This window comes from Simochromis diagramma, unplaced genomic scaffold, assembly GCF_900408965.1.
Source record: "Simochromis diagramma unplaced genomic scaffold, fSimDia1.1 OVJJ01000024.1, whole genome shotgun sequence".
Classification (NCBI taxonomy): domain Eukaryota; kingdom Metazoa; phylum Chordata; class Actinopteri; order Cichliformes; family Cichlidae; genus Simochromis; species Simochromis diagramma.
In genome coordinates this window covers 1818867-1834617 of record NW_024387332.1, presented here as the reverse complement: position 1 = coordinate 1834617, position 15751 = coordinate 1818867, and the positions used below count along the sequence as shown (strand labels likewise).

General features: G+C 46.5%; 1 long non-coding RNA gene across 4 annotated transcripts; it reads left to right on the top strand.

The window, feature by feature from the left end:
• Positions 1–2932: 2932 nt before the first annotated feature.
• Positions 2933–15210, top strand: LOC120718000. 4 transcript variants are annotated; one of them, XR_005692336.1, is made up of 3 exons: positions 2933–3814; positions 4032–8423; positions 9031–15210. It is a non-coding gene; the product is annotated as an uncharacterized LOC120718000 (long non-coding RNA). The 4 variants fall into 4 exon arrangements; XR_005692335.1 differs by having other exon boundaries at positions 2933–3832; XR_005692337.1 differs by having other exon boundaries at positions 2933–8239.
• The last annotated feature ends 541 nt before the right edge of the window (positions 15211–15751 follow it).

Here is a 15751-nt window from a genome sequence, read left to right as displayed (position 1 = left end):
CAAGCCCCTGTTCCCGGTGTTCGCCCAGTGCCGGCCACTCTCACGGTCTTATTACTGGAGCTGCATGTTATCAAAAGATATCAGTGACAGAGGACATTTTTTGCAGTATTATGATACAGTGAAATCTGGAGCTGCTCCCGAGCTGTGAAAGGCAGGCATATGGAGAAATGGTCTGTATCTGTGCCTCGGTAAACCAGAGCCAAGTCCCGAAATGACTCCTTCTTTTCTGTTCGCAGCTGAGGCTAACTAAAGATTGGTATTTGTTTTTGGTGCGGGGAAGCTTTCCAAGAAATGTGTGCGTGCATGTGTGTGTTTCTGTATATGCACTCGTTAGTGCACGCACGAGTGTGTACGTGCATGCAAGTTAGTCTGCTTCTGGCTGTGTGTGACGCTCTGGGAGACGAGGATACGAGTGTGTGTGTGTGTGTGTGTGTGTGTGCGTCTCCAAGTGTTTGTGTCGGAGTAGTAGGGCATTTTGGGAAGAGAAGGACTGAGTGAGTAGTAGCTGTACCTGGACTCTCCTGTCCTCCCTGCTTTTTAAATGCAGAGGAAGGAGAAGAGGAGGAAGGAGTGTGCAAGGAAGAGGAGGGGAAAAAGGGAGAGGGGGAGAGGTTCAGGGGTGACAGGAGGACGGCTTCATGGCTGCATTTTCCTTTCGCTGCTTTTCCACACTCCCCTTTCTCTTTTCTGTTTTGCCTTATTCAGCTGAGCGAGGGAGGGAGTCAAAGAGAGGAGGAGAGTTTTGCAGATAAAGACTGAAAAAGAGGAAAATCAAACCTTTTTTTCACTTTAATTTCTTCTTCGTAGGGCTGGGATCTTGGCCGTGTTACAAACAGATGCTGCTTGTCATTTGCTCGTAGTGCAGGGAGGCAGTTTGTAGAATTAACAGGCTTCTCGCTTACGTATAGTTCTTATTGCTGCCGCGCGCTAAAGCAAAATTGTAAAAACACCAAAAAGAAAAACTGGGTTTTCTCTCTTATCGCTCACTTTTCTCCTTCTCCCTCCTTCTCTCCCCCTTCACTAGTCTCTCTTCCCTTTGCCTTTTTTCTTTTGTCTCACTCTTTCTTTACCCTCTTCTCGAGCTGCCTTTCAGGGTGCTCGTGCTACTGTAGTTGCATGTTTGAGCCTTTTTTTGTTCTTCTTTTCGATGGGCCACAGTGGAAATGATTGCCCGTACCTTCTGCCAAAGCACCGTAGGCCCTGCAGAGTAGAGAAAAGAAACATTTGGAAACTAAACGTAAAGGCAAATCGGTAAGTCATCGTGCTACCAGTGTCCACGGACCTTTTTTTCCCTTTCTTTGCTTTCAGGCTGGTAATGTTGAGCAGTGTGGTTGCAGATTTTTCCTGTCGTGTTTACCGTTTGCTGTTTGCTGTGGTGAAACGGGCCTGATGCTACCTGTTGGCCCGCGAGGAATATCTGTTTACGCTGCATGATATTACAAAGTGCTAACGACATGCCACTTCCTCACCTCTCACTCCTTCACCTCTGTTGACCCCCCTGCCCCCTTTCCTTTCTTACACACACACACACACACACCACCTCTGTTGCTGGGTAGACTGGGCGTATAGCACCGCTGGGTTTGGCTGCCACTGCTGTTGTTCATTGCCGAACAATGCAGGTGGTGGCCTTTTGCTTGTTTTAGTTTGTCTCTGGCACGCACGCACACGCACGCTGGTGCGGCAGCGCGGGCTGGCAGGGTGCTGCGGCCCCCGCCGACCTCTTTGTTCGGCCAATCTCAAGGTGTCTTTCAGCTCGCTGGCAGAGACCCACTGACATACTTTAAGCAACTTGGCAACAGCTTCAAAGTCAGACATCACATTTAAATTCAGGCCGAGGGAAAAGAAGGAGAAGGAAGTTTAAATGTCTGAAAGTTAAAACTCATTCTGTTTTCTTCTGTTGGTGTTTGTGCTGCAGAACGACAACATTAGACAAGAATGTGTTCAAATGTGGGCTCCGCGTCATCTTAAAGTGCATCGCTGGGTTTTACCTGCAATCACATTTTTATACTGTGAATTTGCTGGAAAACATTTACAAAATTAAAAGCTGTAATTTTTTCTTTCTTTCCCAGAAATCAAAATTGTAAATATTTTGTCGTTATTGTTTTTGTAATTCCAGCAAATGTCAAATAATAAATATCTGTGCTGCAATTCTGTATTCAGTTAGCATTTCTTAAGAACTTTTGTCTTTAATTGTATTAGTTTGAACTCAGCATAGAAATTCAAGCTGGCATTGACTGATTTTTTTGAAGAGAGCATTTTTCCTGCTGTTTAGAACATTTTCTGTTAGCAGCCACATGCGTGAATTTTTCCAGCCATCGCTCAGTGAAACGACTTTGTCAGAGTGGGACAGAGGAGCCGGCGTAACTACTGCAGGCGCATAATATGAGGTTCAAGTATCTGGCTGTGATGCAGTGCATTGTGGGCCTACAGTGAGTGACTGCAGTGTGTGCTGAGGCAGAAATAAAGGTTTTATGATTGTTTTTGTGGGAAAATTATTTATAATTATTATTTCAGTTCTTTTTTTTTCTATGTGGATTTTTTTTTTGGGTTTTTTTTTGCATTAAACACAGCGATTAAATGTATTCTGTTAAAGGCTAAACTTTGCTCACTCGTGAATCATTTTTCCAGGCTGAAGCTGAATATTGGGCTCAGAGAGTATCACACTTGGAGCTATGAGTCGTGTTAATTGGTGGAATCGAGCTTTTCTCTTCTTTGCTGCCTTTCGAGCTGATTCCTGCTGCTCGGGGAAACAGTCGGACTTGTTGCACACACGCAGACAAATACGTTTGCCATAAGTCTAAAAGATTTCCATAATTAAAGCTGCTCATTTGTTCCGTGTCGCCATGCTGATGGATTCCTGAAGTCATCTGCTCGCAGCCCCAAACCCGTAGATCCGAACTTGTGTTAAGTGACACCACAAGCTTGTATCTACAGGTCTGCGTCTGTGCAGCTCCAACCACCCCAAGCAGGATCAGCGGCAAACGGCGGGGGCTGTGCACGGGCTCCCAAAAGCTTTAACTGTTTGTGTCACAGACACAGTCCCGGGGTTGAATTGTAGCTGAACTCTAACTTCTTACTCTAAATACATCGAATCGCCGTTTAACTGTGCAACAAAACTCCTCACACGTCCTCCGAGCTGAAATGGTTTCTTTGTAGAAGAAGAAATGGGACTTTGAGAGGTTAACAGTAAGCCAACAAGGAGTCAATTAAAAGCAAAAATGTAATTACAGCTTGTGTGCATTTCAAATGTTAGCTTGCAGAAAACTCAGCAGGTTTCTTCAGTCAGCAGTCAATTAGCTGCGGTGTGGCCTTCCTGGTGTTAATGAAGAAGACGCTGGCCCAATTAGAGAATGCATACAGATGACAGTCGGCAATGCTTGTTTTCTCACAAATGGCCATTACTTCTCATATGCTGACAGTTAAAAAGAGCAGCAGGAAGCATTTTTAATTTCTTATCCCCCCCCTCCAGAAAAATGTAAAATACTGCTTCAAGAACTGATTTTTATTTGATGTTTTTAACCATAAAAATTCCAAATTAGCTCACAAGAAACCCTTTAAATAACAGACTGTTTCTCTGCACCTGATTTTACAGAAATATACATTAGTAATTTGAAGAAATGTGTAAATATTTTTCTGTAGTTCCATACAGTAATCTTTTTCAGCTGTGTGTAAAATCATGGACGATGCCTTTTCGAGATTTCTTTTCTCACTGTTGATGTAATCGAGGTCATTTGGACATCTGCAGATGTGACCAGTCAGATTATGGGTTTGTTGGTCAGTGCTTTTCTTTGGCCGTTTGTGTGTGTGTGTGTGTGTGCGTGTGTGTGTGTGTGTGCACTGATGGATTCAGGTCTCATGTTGGAGACCTTTAGCAGCTGTGACATTGATGTCACTGTTGTGTATATACTGTAGTGTCAGGTGTGCACGTTCCTCTCTCTGCGTAGGAAAGCTCGAAGGGCCAAACGCAGCGAGAAGTGCAACATTTCTGACTCCAAGGCGACTTTAAAAATCTGGTCAGCATTTGGGCAGAGGTGTGTGTGTGTGTGTGTGTGTGTGTGTGTGTGTGTGTGTGTGTGTGTGTGTGTGTGTGTGTGTGTGTGTGTGAGGGTCAATGAGAAGACAGGGGTTTGGAGAAGCTGTGGAGTAAGGCATGTTTATCTGCTTTGTATATAGAGACCGTATCTAAGATACAGAGTTGCACTGCCAAGACAGATGGGATGGAGTGATGTCACGAACCAATAAGATACGACTGTTTGAGCCCACGAGCAGCTTCCTTTTCCTGCTTCACGTGTTTGTCGCCATTGAGCCCTGTTGGCCAGGTCTGCTTGCTCCCAGGTTGAGGTAGTAGGTTGTATAGTTGAGAATTACACCCCGGGAGATAACTGTACAACCTCCTAGCTTTCCCTGAGGTATGCACGGCACTCTGCACAGCTGGATCAATATAGTCCACTGTTATTATTTAACGGCGTGCTAAATCGAGATACCGCACACTCAACGTGGTCAATAACATTTCCCGACACTTTTTGGCCTGTTAGTGCACGCGTGTGTGTGTGTGTGTGTGTGTGTGTGTGTTTGCACATCACGAGTTGGTCTGTGGCCTGTTCGGGGTCAGATACCCGTTTGCATTTTAATATTGTGAAGCATTAAATCTGGACCTTTGTGGAAAATATTTTGAAATGCCTCTTTCTGGTTTCATTGATGTTTCTTTTGGGTTCAATAAACTTCTTATTTTGTCTCGCCAACTATCCAAAAACTGAGAAACATTTTCTTTATTTATTCCCAAAATTGTTGCCAGTAATTTTCTGACATGTTTTGCTTGTGCTGCAGTGTGTCGGATGTCCACAGCCGACGTGTGAATATCTCTTCCTGTAATTTTTTGCGTACTTCCGACTCCAGCTCTGTTTGTGTGCCAGCTGGCAGCGGAGATCTGTACTCTATGTTTGATGTGAAGGCAGCAGCGTTGGCCTGTGAGATCAGAAACGCTGCATTGTTGCGTGGCCGATAGGACTGACGTGCACCGAAGCGTCACCGGGTTTCCGTTCCGAGGCAACGGCGATAACCTCATTAGTGCTGATGACTGCGTGGAAGGAGGCCGGCTGCTTCGGTCTTGCTGTTTGTGCGGTGATGGATACGAAGGGGAGAAAAGCACGGGATTCAAACGGGAGCCCGCCACTGTAGCGTCCCAGTCCGCTCGCCATCAGTAACGTCTGCTGTCAGCCTCGACAATTATTGTCACAATATTTCCAATCGGCAGATGCAGACTGCTGCTGTCATTCTGTGTGACATGTGAAATATTGTGACAGTCAGGGAGGAACAGGAAATAAACTGATTGAAATGATTACTGCACAGCAAAACAGACATTTTCATGGTTCTGGGCTGGCTTCTCCAGCCTTGGAGTGGATCTGCAAAGAAATCAAAACAGCAGTATTTGAACTCTAATCCTGAATGCAAACCGAGCAGCTCTTCCCTCTGCGGCTGTCTTCTAACCCTGACGTTTTGCCTCTTCTGCTTTGCTGCTGGCAGCAGTGAACCTGCTGGATTTACAGCGTCCAACACTCCCTCTTCAGCAGCAGTAACATGAGCGCACTGGCCTTCATATGTTATATACTGAGGCCTGGCACTCGTCTACAAGTGCATATGTTTACAGCAGAGGAGCATAAGGCTGCCCCCTGTTGGTTAACCCTGTGAAGGATCCACCTCAGGTTAGAAGACTGCAATAATTTCATTTGTACAAATGCATGTGTGCTTTTACATTGACCATGTGTGCATACATCTGTGGGCAGTCCCAGGAGAAAGTTTTATTTACGTTTTCCATCTTTTTTTTTGCAGAATTTGACACTTTTAAAAATACATTTAAGAAGTCAAGAGTATATGTGCACCTTTTTAGTTGACCTGTTCTAGTCAAGCCTTTATTTGTTATCAGGTTTGGTAAAAAGAAAAAAGAAAATCAAGATTAAAATCACGAAAACTCAGTTTCTACAAAAGCTTGTATGCTCTGTGAAATGAAAACAAGATTGATTGTGGGTCCTTTAATCATTTCAAGGCTAAATTTGTGTACAGAGTGTGCTTTGGCACTGTCTTGCTGAAATGAGCAAGACCTTCAGTGACAAAGAAACGCTGCAGATGTATCGCTCCACAGACTGTGTACGTCATTGAGCATGTGCGGTGCCTTCACACGTGAGCCAGTGATGAGCGCTCACTGGCTCTCAGGCCACAGAATGCAGCATCTGTAATTTCCAAAGATGTTGTAATTAGTGAGACCACAGGGAGTTTTCCAGTAAATAAAATGCTTCCATTTCTGAATCATATTTATTTATGTGTTTTCTATGCATGAGAGATTTGAAACTTGCATTTGTGGATGGTTTCTGAGTGAGCTGTGTTCACTGCTGAGTGCTGCTCATGAGCACGTTCATTATTGGTTTTCAGCATTTTCCTGTGCGTAATGTTATCTCACATCTTTACTGTGTTGGTGAGTAGTTTAGGAACATTTCACACAACGTTCAATGTTTGCATCTGCCTTTGCTGCAGACCGACTCTCGGCCAGCTTTGCTCCGGGCCAGCACGCCATCAGGTTACTGACATCACACAGAAAAATCTCCTGACGGTGCTAATTACTGCAAAATGTTTATGCACTGTTTCCAGTTGAACATTGATGATTTTCACAGAAATCCAGTCAGCACAGGTCAGACGTCCTCTTCCTGAACCTTTCTTTTCGCCATCCCCGTTGCCATAGCAACGACCTCCCGACCTCAGCTGCGATGGTCCAATGTGACAGGTGTCAGTCAAGCTCTCCGGCCGGGAGCGTCGTACCCGTCGTCGCCCCACCCAGCAGGTCTGGCTCTGCAGACCTGCTGCTGCAGGTTTGTTTGCAGTCCTGCTGCTTTGTTGTCGTGCGCGTGGGCTACAGCGTGACAGATCTGGGTCTCTCTTGACGTACCGCTTGGCTGGCCGGGTGCAGATTCCTGGCCGTTACCAGCAGATAATAAATACTTGGAGAGAGCGGAATGGGATGGGTAAATCGGTGGCACCTGAGCTGGATGCAAAGTTTCATTAGCCAGGTGGTTTATTATTTTGGCTTTTGCACATTTATCCACACGCGTGTGAAGTTTAACCATACTTGTATTTGAGCCTACACGCCTCAGCGTGCATGCATGTGCGCCTTTGTCTGCCTGCTGCAGGCTCTCACCATCAAAGCAGGCTAATATTAGCACCTGACAGAAGACTGGCTCTATCTGGACACAAAGCAGGTGATAAATGAGGATTGCTGCATTGTGTGTGTGTGTGTGTGTGTGTGTGTGTGTGTGTGTGTGTGTGTGTGTGTGTGTGTGTGTGTGTGTGTTGTGCGTGCACACGTATGCGAACGTGTCAACAGGGAGACTGTAAAATATGTAGCATGATTATTTTTCACAACGGCCGGCTTACAGAGGTGGATCGTGCTGCAGATCCAGATGCTCGGTTTTCTACTGCAGCTGCATTGAGAAGCAGCACGACGTGACGGGAGATTAGCCGGGCTGCAGACGCAGGCGGTCGATCGCTCGCAGAAGGAAAGCAAGAGGGCAGTGTGGTCTCGGGGATTTTTCTTTTCTTCCTTTTTTTCCTCTCTCCTTCCCAGCCTCTTCGGGCCCGTCGCTGATTTGAGCCTGCAGCCAGTTGTAGGTCGCTGCTCTCCTTCGTTTCGCTCCATCTGTCCCTCCCCCCATCATCTCTCCTCTTTTTCTCCCTCCCTCCTCCCTCCCTCTCACTCTCTCTCCCTCTCTCTCCATACCAAAGCCTGGGGGAGCCAGTGGAGATTAAATGTAGCCTGTATAAGCCAAAGCACATCATGTAGCAATGTTTCTATGGCCCCTCTCTCTCTCCCTGAGAGGATAGTGTGAAAGAGGTCGGCTGGTGTGAGGCGCAGAATAAGACAGCAGACAGAAAGACTGGAAAAGTGGATTTTTGTTGGTTTTTCTTTGCATGCCAGCAAAAGAGTGGATTTGTTTTCTGTTTGGAAAATGGACAACAGCGAGGTGGGAGAAAAAAAGGAGAAAAGGACGACTTTCTCCTGCCCCTAACCCCCCCACCCCCCACCCTGTCTGATACAGAGGAAAAGTGGGCCTCTGGCTGTAAGCGATTACAGCTGTGAGGCAAATTAATGGATGATCTCTCCCTCTCTTCTCGTTCTCCTTCGATCAGCACGGGCAGGAGAAAGAAAAAGACTGAGGGAGACTCTCTGGGAAGGAAGAGAAGGGAGAGGGAGGTATGCTTTTTCTTTTTCTCCTGTCTTCCCTCCTTTCCACCTCTGCATGTGATTGGAAAGAGAAAGCAGAGCGAGACAAGAGATCAGCAGGCACATTGGTTTTTGTCCTTTAACTTGGGTGTGCGTGCACGTCCTCCCCCTTTGTCACCAACCTGCGCCCGAGACCTGCAGGTTTGGATACAAAGTAAGTAGAGGCTGTGTGTGTGTGTGTGTGTGTGTGTGTGTGTGTGTGTGTGTGTGCGCGCGCACCCCCCCGCCCCTTTCTCGCCCCTCCTCATGTCGGTGAGGCAGAAGCTGGCATGCTTCACTGGCTGTGAGCGCTGATTCTGAGGCTCAGCTCTCTTCTTTTACCTCCTTCTCTCGCTGCCTCTCTTTCCCTCCTCGCCTACCTGTCTTACCTAACCTTAACTAGTGCATCCTTGCAGTGCTTTGTTTTCCTGGAAACGGTCTCAGCGACTGTCCTGACCGGACTGCGTGCGTGTGTGTGTGTGAGAGAGAGAGCAGCAAGAGCAAAGTGATAGAGGGAGAGGGAATGTGCACATGGTTCATTCCGGCTCAGTCCTACCACCCATCCTCATCTTTCTCGTCTCCGTGCCGCTCGCTATTTATTCCGCCTGAGCTCCAGCAGGACTGACCGGCCTCGGCTTTGTACCGCTCTCATCATTTTTTCTTCAAATAAAATGAAAGGAAATCTCTTTTTCTGAGCGTTACCGGAGCCTTGCTGGCGTGCTGTAAGTTTAAATCTGAGCTTTCTTTCTCTCTGTCTCCTCTTTCTTCCCCTCCCTGAGCAGGCAGTGAGCTCGGAGAGCAGCGAGCGATTGGGGCATCCTGGATCCAAAGGGGAGGGTGAGTCGATACCAACAAATTCTCTTCCTCTCCGCTCCCCATCTGTTTCCTATGCTTTAGACCACCATGGTAGCAAGAAGGAACTGTAGAGCTTTGTCATCAGGCTTGTCTTTTTCCCTGCGCAGCCTCTCGGGAGGATTGGGGAGCTTGTGCTGAACAGGGATGTGCACTTGTAAGCACTGAGCGGTCGCCAAATTATTTTTGTTGCACCAGGCAAAAGGCATGTCGGTCGGACGAGCATGCAAGTCATCGTGTGAGATGGACTGTGAGATGCTGCGCTGGTCTGGCGCAAATTTCAATGCTGAAGCCGATGCATCCACGCGGGGCTTTTGTCTTTTGCATCTCCTGCAAGTAATGGTTACTAAAGGACAGAAGCAGACCTTCGCAGATCTTTGGACATACAGTACGGCAGCAGGCTCTGTACCTGATGGCAGGAGGCATTTTTCAAAGTGCTGTATTGTTCAGCCGAGGTGGGGGAGGGGGAGAGAGATAGTTGAGGGAGGGGGGCTGGCCAGTGTTGTGTCTGGCTGAGGCTTGCACTTGTTGTATGCTCACGAATGCATAGGGGGCTGTGGAGCTTGCAGCTAATGCATTGCCTCTGAGGCTGTGCGAGGCAGAGCTCACTCTGTATGCAGGAGACGCTCTGAGTCCTCATTTGACTTATAAGCAAGTCCAGCACACGGAGGTTATTCCTGCGCAGGAATACGAGTGATTTCCGAGAGGGTTCAAAGCAGCTGTGCAACGAGGGAGAGGAGTTCGTTTAGGATACGCGTCTTTCTCCATCCCTGAGACCCTAACTTGTGACGTTGTGCTTTCATGTCCACGGGTTAGGCTCTCGGGAGCTGAGAGAGATGCACAGGCAGCGCTATCTCCCGCACCTTCCTGCCTCCAACAATGGCGACCGAAGGGGGGGGCCGTGGCGCAGTGAGCTAAGGCGTTAACCATGTCACACTTCACAGCTTGACTCACACTCCGGCATGATGTTGTTACCTGGAGTTTTCGCTCTTCCCGTCTGGCCGCTTTGCCGCCTCGCTTCTTCACAGCACATGAAATCAAGTAGAGCTGGTCAAATATCTGGGCTTTAGTTGATGGGAGTGTAGCATCATGCACGCTTTATTGAAGTCATGTGACAGAGCTGAGGCCGCCTGAGCTAAAGGTGTGCAGAGGGGTGACAGGAAGCGATCATCTTGTCACAGCTGAGGCTCGATTCTCGCAGTATGGACCACAAGCACCATGTTGGACCGCATAGAAAAGCTTTACGCTAAAGTAACATGTTGATGAGTCTCCGCAGGATTCTGTGTTTGAGTTTTCGTGTCACGTGGTCTGAAAAAGAGGGCCCACTCAGAGCTGTAATGGCTAATAACGACTAATGCTTACTGTTAGTTACTAATTTTTTAAAAACAGCTTCAGGTGGAGCACTGAAGCTAACAATGCTCGCTAAAACCAATACATGTTCCTGCTAAAGCCAATAGGTGTTGCTGAGCAGCTTGTGGTGGATGGTGCTAATGCTGTGGCGATGGTGTCAGTCTCGTCTTGTGCACAGTGATAAGTCTTGCAGCCCTTTTTTCCTGGTTTTTGCAGCAGGCCTGGATACTTGCTCGGCGTCCGTGACTTGAGAGCAGCACAGAGGGATGTCGAGAGCGTGACTATGACAGCTCTGTACATGATGTGCTTGACCTCAGCAAACCCTCACCAACATTAACGCTCATTCGCGCGTGCCAACGCAAAGCAAAGGTGACCACGTGAAAACACAGCCAGGCGGCTAGCAGCCATCGCCGGGGCATTTCTAAACTACAATGATCCCACCACCGACCGCGATCCATGAATGAACGGTGCAGCTGCTGAGTCGATTCTGATTGGACTCTGGTGTCTAGCTGCGACACTTTGTCATCGATAGTAACGAGGATCCTACCTGCTGACTTGGTCATAGGGGCACGTGGTGGCTCTTTTTGCACGAGCTTCATTTCTCACCCAGCTGCTGGTTAATGGGTGAGATCTGCACATCCACGCCACCCTGCAGGTCGCTCTCGCGATACCCGTTTGCAGCACAGCAGCAGCTCTTTGACTACCTGATTTTTCGATATCTGCCTGAACTCCTACTCCACCGTGTTGTGGCATTAATGGAGCGTAGCAGGGTATCGATGATAAGTTATCTCCATGGATACTTCCCTTCATGCAGAAAGTTCAGTGCTAGATTTGTGCGTTTCATATTTTAGCAAGGTAATTAGCAGGGTCGATGTACGGTGGTGACCCTAATGCTAAACTTGTTTTCATTAGTAAATGCTTCAGTGTAACGGTTTCCACTTCACTTGTGTTTCTTGCATTGACAGTTATGTGGTATAATGTACCGATGTGTTGAGCTTCACCCTCTCAGTGCTTTGCCTCCGATCAGAAGAAGCTTTCATCGTGTTGTTGATGAACCAACATGGACTGTAGCTTGAACCCTGCTGTCTTATGTAACGCCTCTGTGAGCCCCGTCTCTTCTTCTACATTCTCTCTGCCTCCAAATCGCTTTTGATTCGCTCAGCTCAGTGAGCGCACACTAACCTGGAGCAAGTTAGCGCCTAGCCGCTAAGCTCCAAAGGAGCCGCAGGCTTGCGCCGTCCATTGTTCGGCTCCTCTGCACACTGTCTGTACACTGTGTCCCCAAAGCTGAGCCAGACATGGAGGACAGACACTTACAGTGTGACTGCTGGGCATGTACCAGCTACGATAAGCTGCTCCATCACCCAGATTATGTTAGGATCTTTATAGAAAATGTGTTTCTGTGCTTGCTTTTCCACAGCAGAGTCTGGAGTGGTGGTCTGGAATAACGCGTGCCTTGCAAAGCTGCTGCACCACACAATCCCAGGGATTTACTCTAGTCTAGTTTTAGTCTTCAGACTTGCAAAATTCAGCCTGGAATGGCAACAGTTGATTGTAATCCTGTTTAATGTGGACGAACTTTCCGTAAAGACGGACTGCTGAAGGCCGACCCTGGTGTGGGTTTGTGAGGACGGTCCGTTGGTTATGCCTAAACCCTCTCGTGAAAATCGAGTCAGCTTATTTCAGAGTAAAAGTGAGAAAGCTCGATCGGCACGCTGTGAAAATGCATCGACGTAGGCGACAGACGGCTGGCGATGAGCCTCTTTGTGGCAGCGGGGATGGTTTCCCTCTGCATCAGCCTCGCTCGCCAATCTGCAGCTTTTTTTCTGCCACTCCCTTCGACACACAGCCACTCTCTGCTGCAGGCGGGAGAAGCTCATTCATCAATAAGCAGTGTGCTTCCTACACTATCTGTCAACACGTCTGTAATGTGATGTGTGTGTGTGTTCCCCATACTGCAGAGGGGATCGCTGCCCCTTCCAAGTCTGTCGGTGAAACAAGATGGCGTCGCAGCTCCACGTGGGTCCTCTCGTGCCGGCCAATGCTCGCTACCCACGGCATCTGAGAGCAGCAGAGGGCATTTTTTTGTTTTTTTCTAACTGTTGCACACCTGGGGCCGATTTTCTCGCCGCGTAGCTGGAATTGCTGAGGCTCTCCTCGGCTCTGCAGCTTGGCCAAAGATTTAGAATTTGGGGCACGTCCAGAGCTTTCATTGTTTCTCTCATTTCTGTTCGCCCGGTCTGGGCACCGACTGCCAAACTGTACGCTGTTTTGTCTGCCATCTGGGCGGCTTTGAAATGCGCTGGTGGGATGGACCGGTGCATTTTCAGCATCACTTGTCGTTTGTCTGGGTGTGTTGGTGCGCAAGCCTGTGTGAACGAGGCAAGTTTAGAGGAGCTTTACGCACAGCCGCATTACAGCAGCAGATTAACCAGATTACAGACTAACGAACCTCATTAATCTGAGAGTCGCCCACAGTATGTCAACAGTCACACACACACGCAGGCGCACGTCTGTGCATTAAAAAGCTCCTCCAATAAAGAGCCAGGTAGTGACGAGCGGCAGCAGAGCCCATCTGAGTCGTCCTGCTGCAGGTCACTTTGCATTTAAAGAAAGGCTGGAAATCCCCCGATGAGTCAACGTGTAACCCTCCTGTGCATCATCATCATCTTCGTGTGTTTTTGGTGGTTTTTGTACGTTTGAAGGAAAACATGCTGAAGCACACGAACCAGAAAGCTGTGCTCATCATTTCTTTTTGTTAACATATTTATTTCAATTGGTCGGGGAGATGATATCAGAAACATATTTGATGGTGGGAGAGCGATGCATCAGCTGGATCTGGATGAGATCAAGTCTGTGACACAATTTGAGGCTTTTGGTTCTATGAATCAGTGCAGCCTCCTATTACAACATAACAGTGATTATGAGCTTTGTTTAAAACGGTAAAAATGACTTGTCCTGTATTTCAGTCTTTCCTCTGAAGCTGGAGTCGATAAAAGTCGTAAAAACTCTTCCTGTTGAGCGATAATGTGAAAATCTTTTCAGAATGTTATTAAAGCAGAAGCTTTTATTTTCTAAACACTAACAAGTATCAGTACAGAAGCATTTTATTGATTAAGATAAACTGAACAGTCACGCTGTAAACACTGAATCGTTTCATTCTTTCTTTTAAAGCAGAAAATCCTGCAGGATCTGCAGTGGATGTGGATCTGCAGGATCCACATGTGCACGCCGACCTGGACGAGGCACCTTCGACTTTCTGTTCAAACTGAACAGGTGTCCTCTGACGTGTGTTCATGAAGAACGTTCAGAGCTGCGATCCTTCTTTGGCGCCTATTACCTTAAATGTGAAATAGAGGGCGCGATTTAAAGCTTAAAACTCTGTCCCAGTACTGGAGCTGTCTGAGATGAATAAACTTCCATCTAATTCCTGTCTCAGTGAACTGTCTTGGTATTGTAGCTTCGTGCTGCTCTGTTCATCTGTGGTGGCTGTGATGCTTTTGTTGTAGCCTTCACAATGTGCTTCTAGTGGAAACGGAGCGAAGAGCAGAATTTGTATCGTGTGTGAAGTTCCTGTTAGATCATTTAACAAAGCCGGTGCTCGTTATAACCGACACGATTCTGAAATATGCTGCATCTCAGATTTAAGCCAAGCTACTGAACAGCACTGCAGCTCGACATACTGTACAGAGCCTGTTACGACCTGCCCAGCAGTCTCGTGTGACTCAATTCACCATTTTTTCTCCAAACCCAGTTTTCCAACTGGTTAATGTGCTCCATTAATCCACACACACGTGTGTTTTTAGATATTTCCAGATGATCCAGTTGTGCTAATTTTAGACTATTTGTCACAAGTTGTTTTATATTATATTCTGATGTAAACTTCGATTCACCCTCCTGTGTTATCTCAGTTTGTGGAATTATTTGTTTATTTCAAACCGACTGTGGTGAATCTGGACGCCACGTTTGTTCATATAGATACTTCAATTTCTTCTGAATAAATATGGAAGTTTTTTCTCTTCCTTCTGATGTGTCCTACATGTCTAAATAAAACCTCACTGCTGTCATTTCACGTGACTGTCAATTCTTTCAACTCTTACACTTATTAATAGAAGCTCTGTGTGAAGCGTGAGATTCGGCCGTCTAACGTGTTTTTATTTCATCTATGGGAGTATTTTTATACTCTATTAAAGCTCCTACTGTTGTTTTTGTTTCTGTGAGTTACGGAGACGTGTTACAGGATCTCCTTAAAAACAATAAATTAAAAAAGACAGCCGACGAGGACGATGTCAGTCTTCTTTCAGCTCTGTCCATATGTCTTTAAATGAGACATTTTTATATTGTTGTGAAACATGAGTCTTTTTCTGACTGGACCTACATTAATGTTTGCATGATTTATTAAAAGTGTGCAGATATCAATAAGTGTTTCTTTGTTGCTTTTAGAGGAAAATCAGCACATTCTTGGTTTCAGTGTAGTGGTTGTGTTTTACAGGCTGTGCTTCGTTGTGTAACAGCTTTTAAATGACTTTGTCTCTCTCTCTCTTGCAGCCTTTTAGACCAGGTCAGGACATGTCGGGGAACAGTTCATGAACACGAGACGCATATAACAACCAGCTGCCCACACGCTGTGTAGACATCTTTCTTTTATAGCTTATAGTTTGACCAGGACATGCGTGTGATCTGTGACAGTAGGAGCTGCTTTTTAATGCTTCACATGTCTCTGTAATGTAAACATGTAAATAAAGTCTTAATGAAATGTCCTTGTTTTCCGTTCTTTGACGAAATGTACCAACATTTTAACATTTATGGGAAATGAAGAATGCTAACACAGATGTGCTAGTGTTAGCTAACGGTGTTTCTTATTCATATATGAAACGTATTCACTGTGTTGGGCGATTTCTAGTTTTCTGCTTCAAACTTCAGTATAATTGTTGACATGCAAACACTAGCATGCAGTGTTTTGTGAGCAGTGCAGTGTTTAAGATATCAGTGCTAACGTACCCCAGTATCTTTGGTCACATGTCAACATGGTTTTCAGTCCAACACCACACGTGGTGAATTTTTATACACTTTGAAAAAATGTCTAGTCCGGTTTAAGCACAATGCAACACAGTATATGTAAGTGGTACGGCTAAAACTGTGATATATGCAGCGTACTAGTACCTCCAACCTAACAGTAACAATATTCTCAAAAAATATACTATTAAATTTGATACATAGGTCACAGGAGAATCCTCACGTTTCACCGGTCCATGCAGCACAGTTCATTCTACCTCATCCTGCCTCCCCATCCTTACTGAT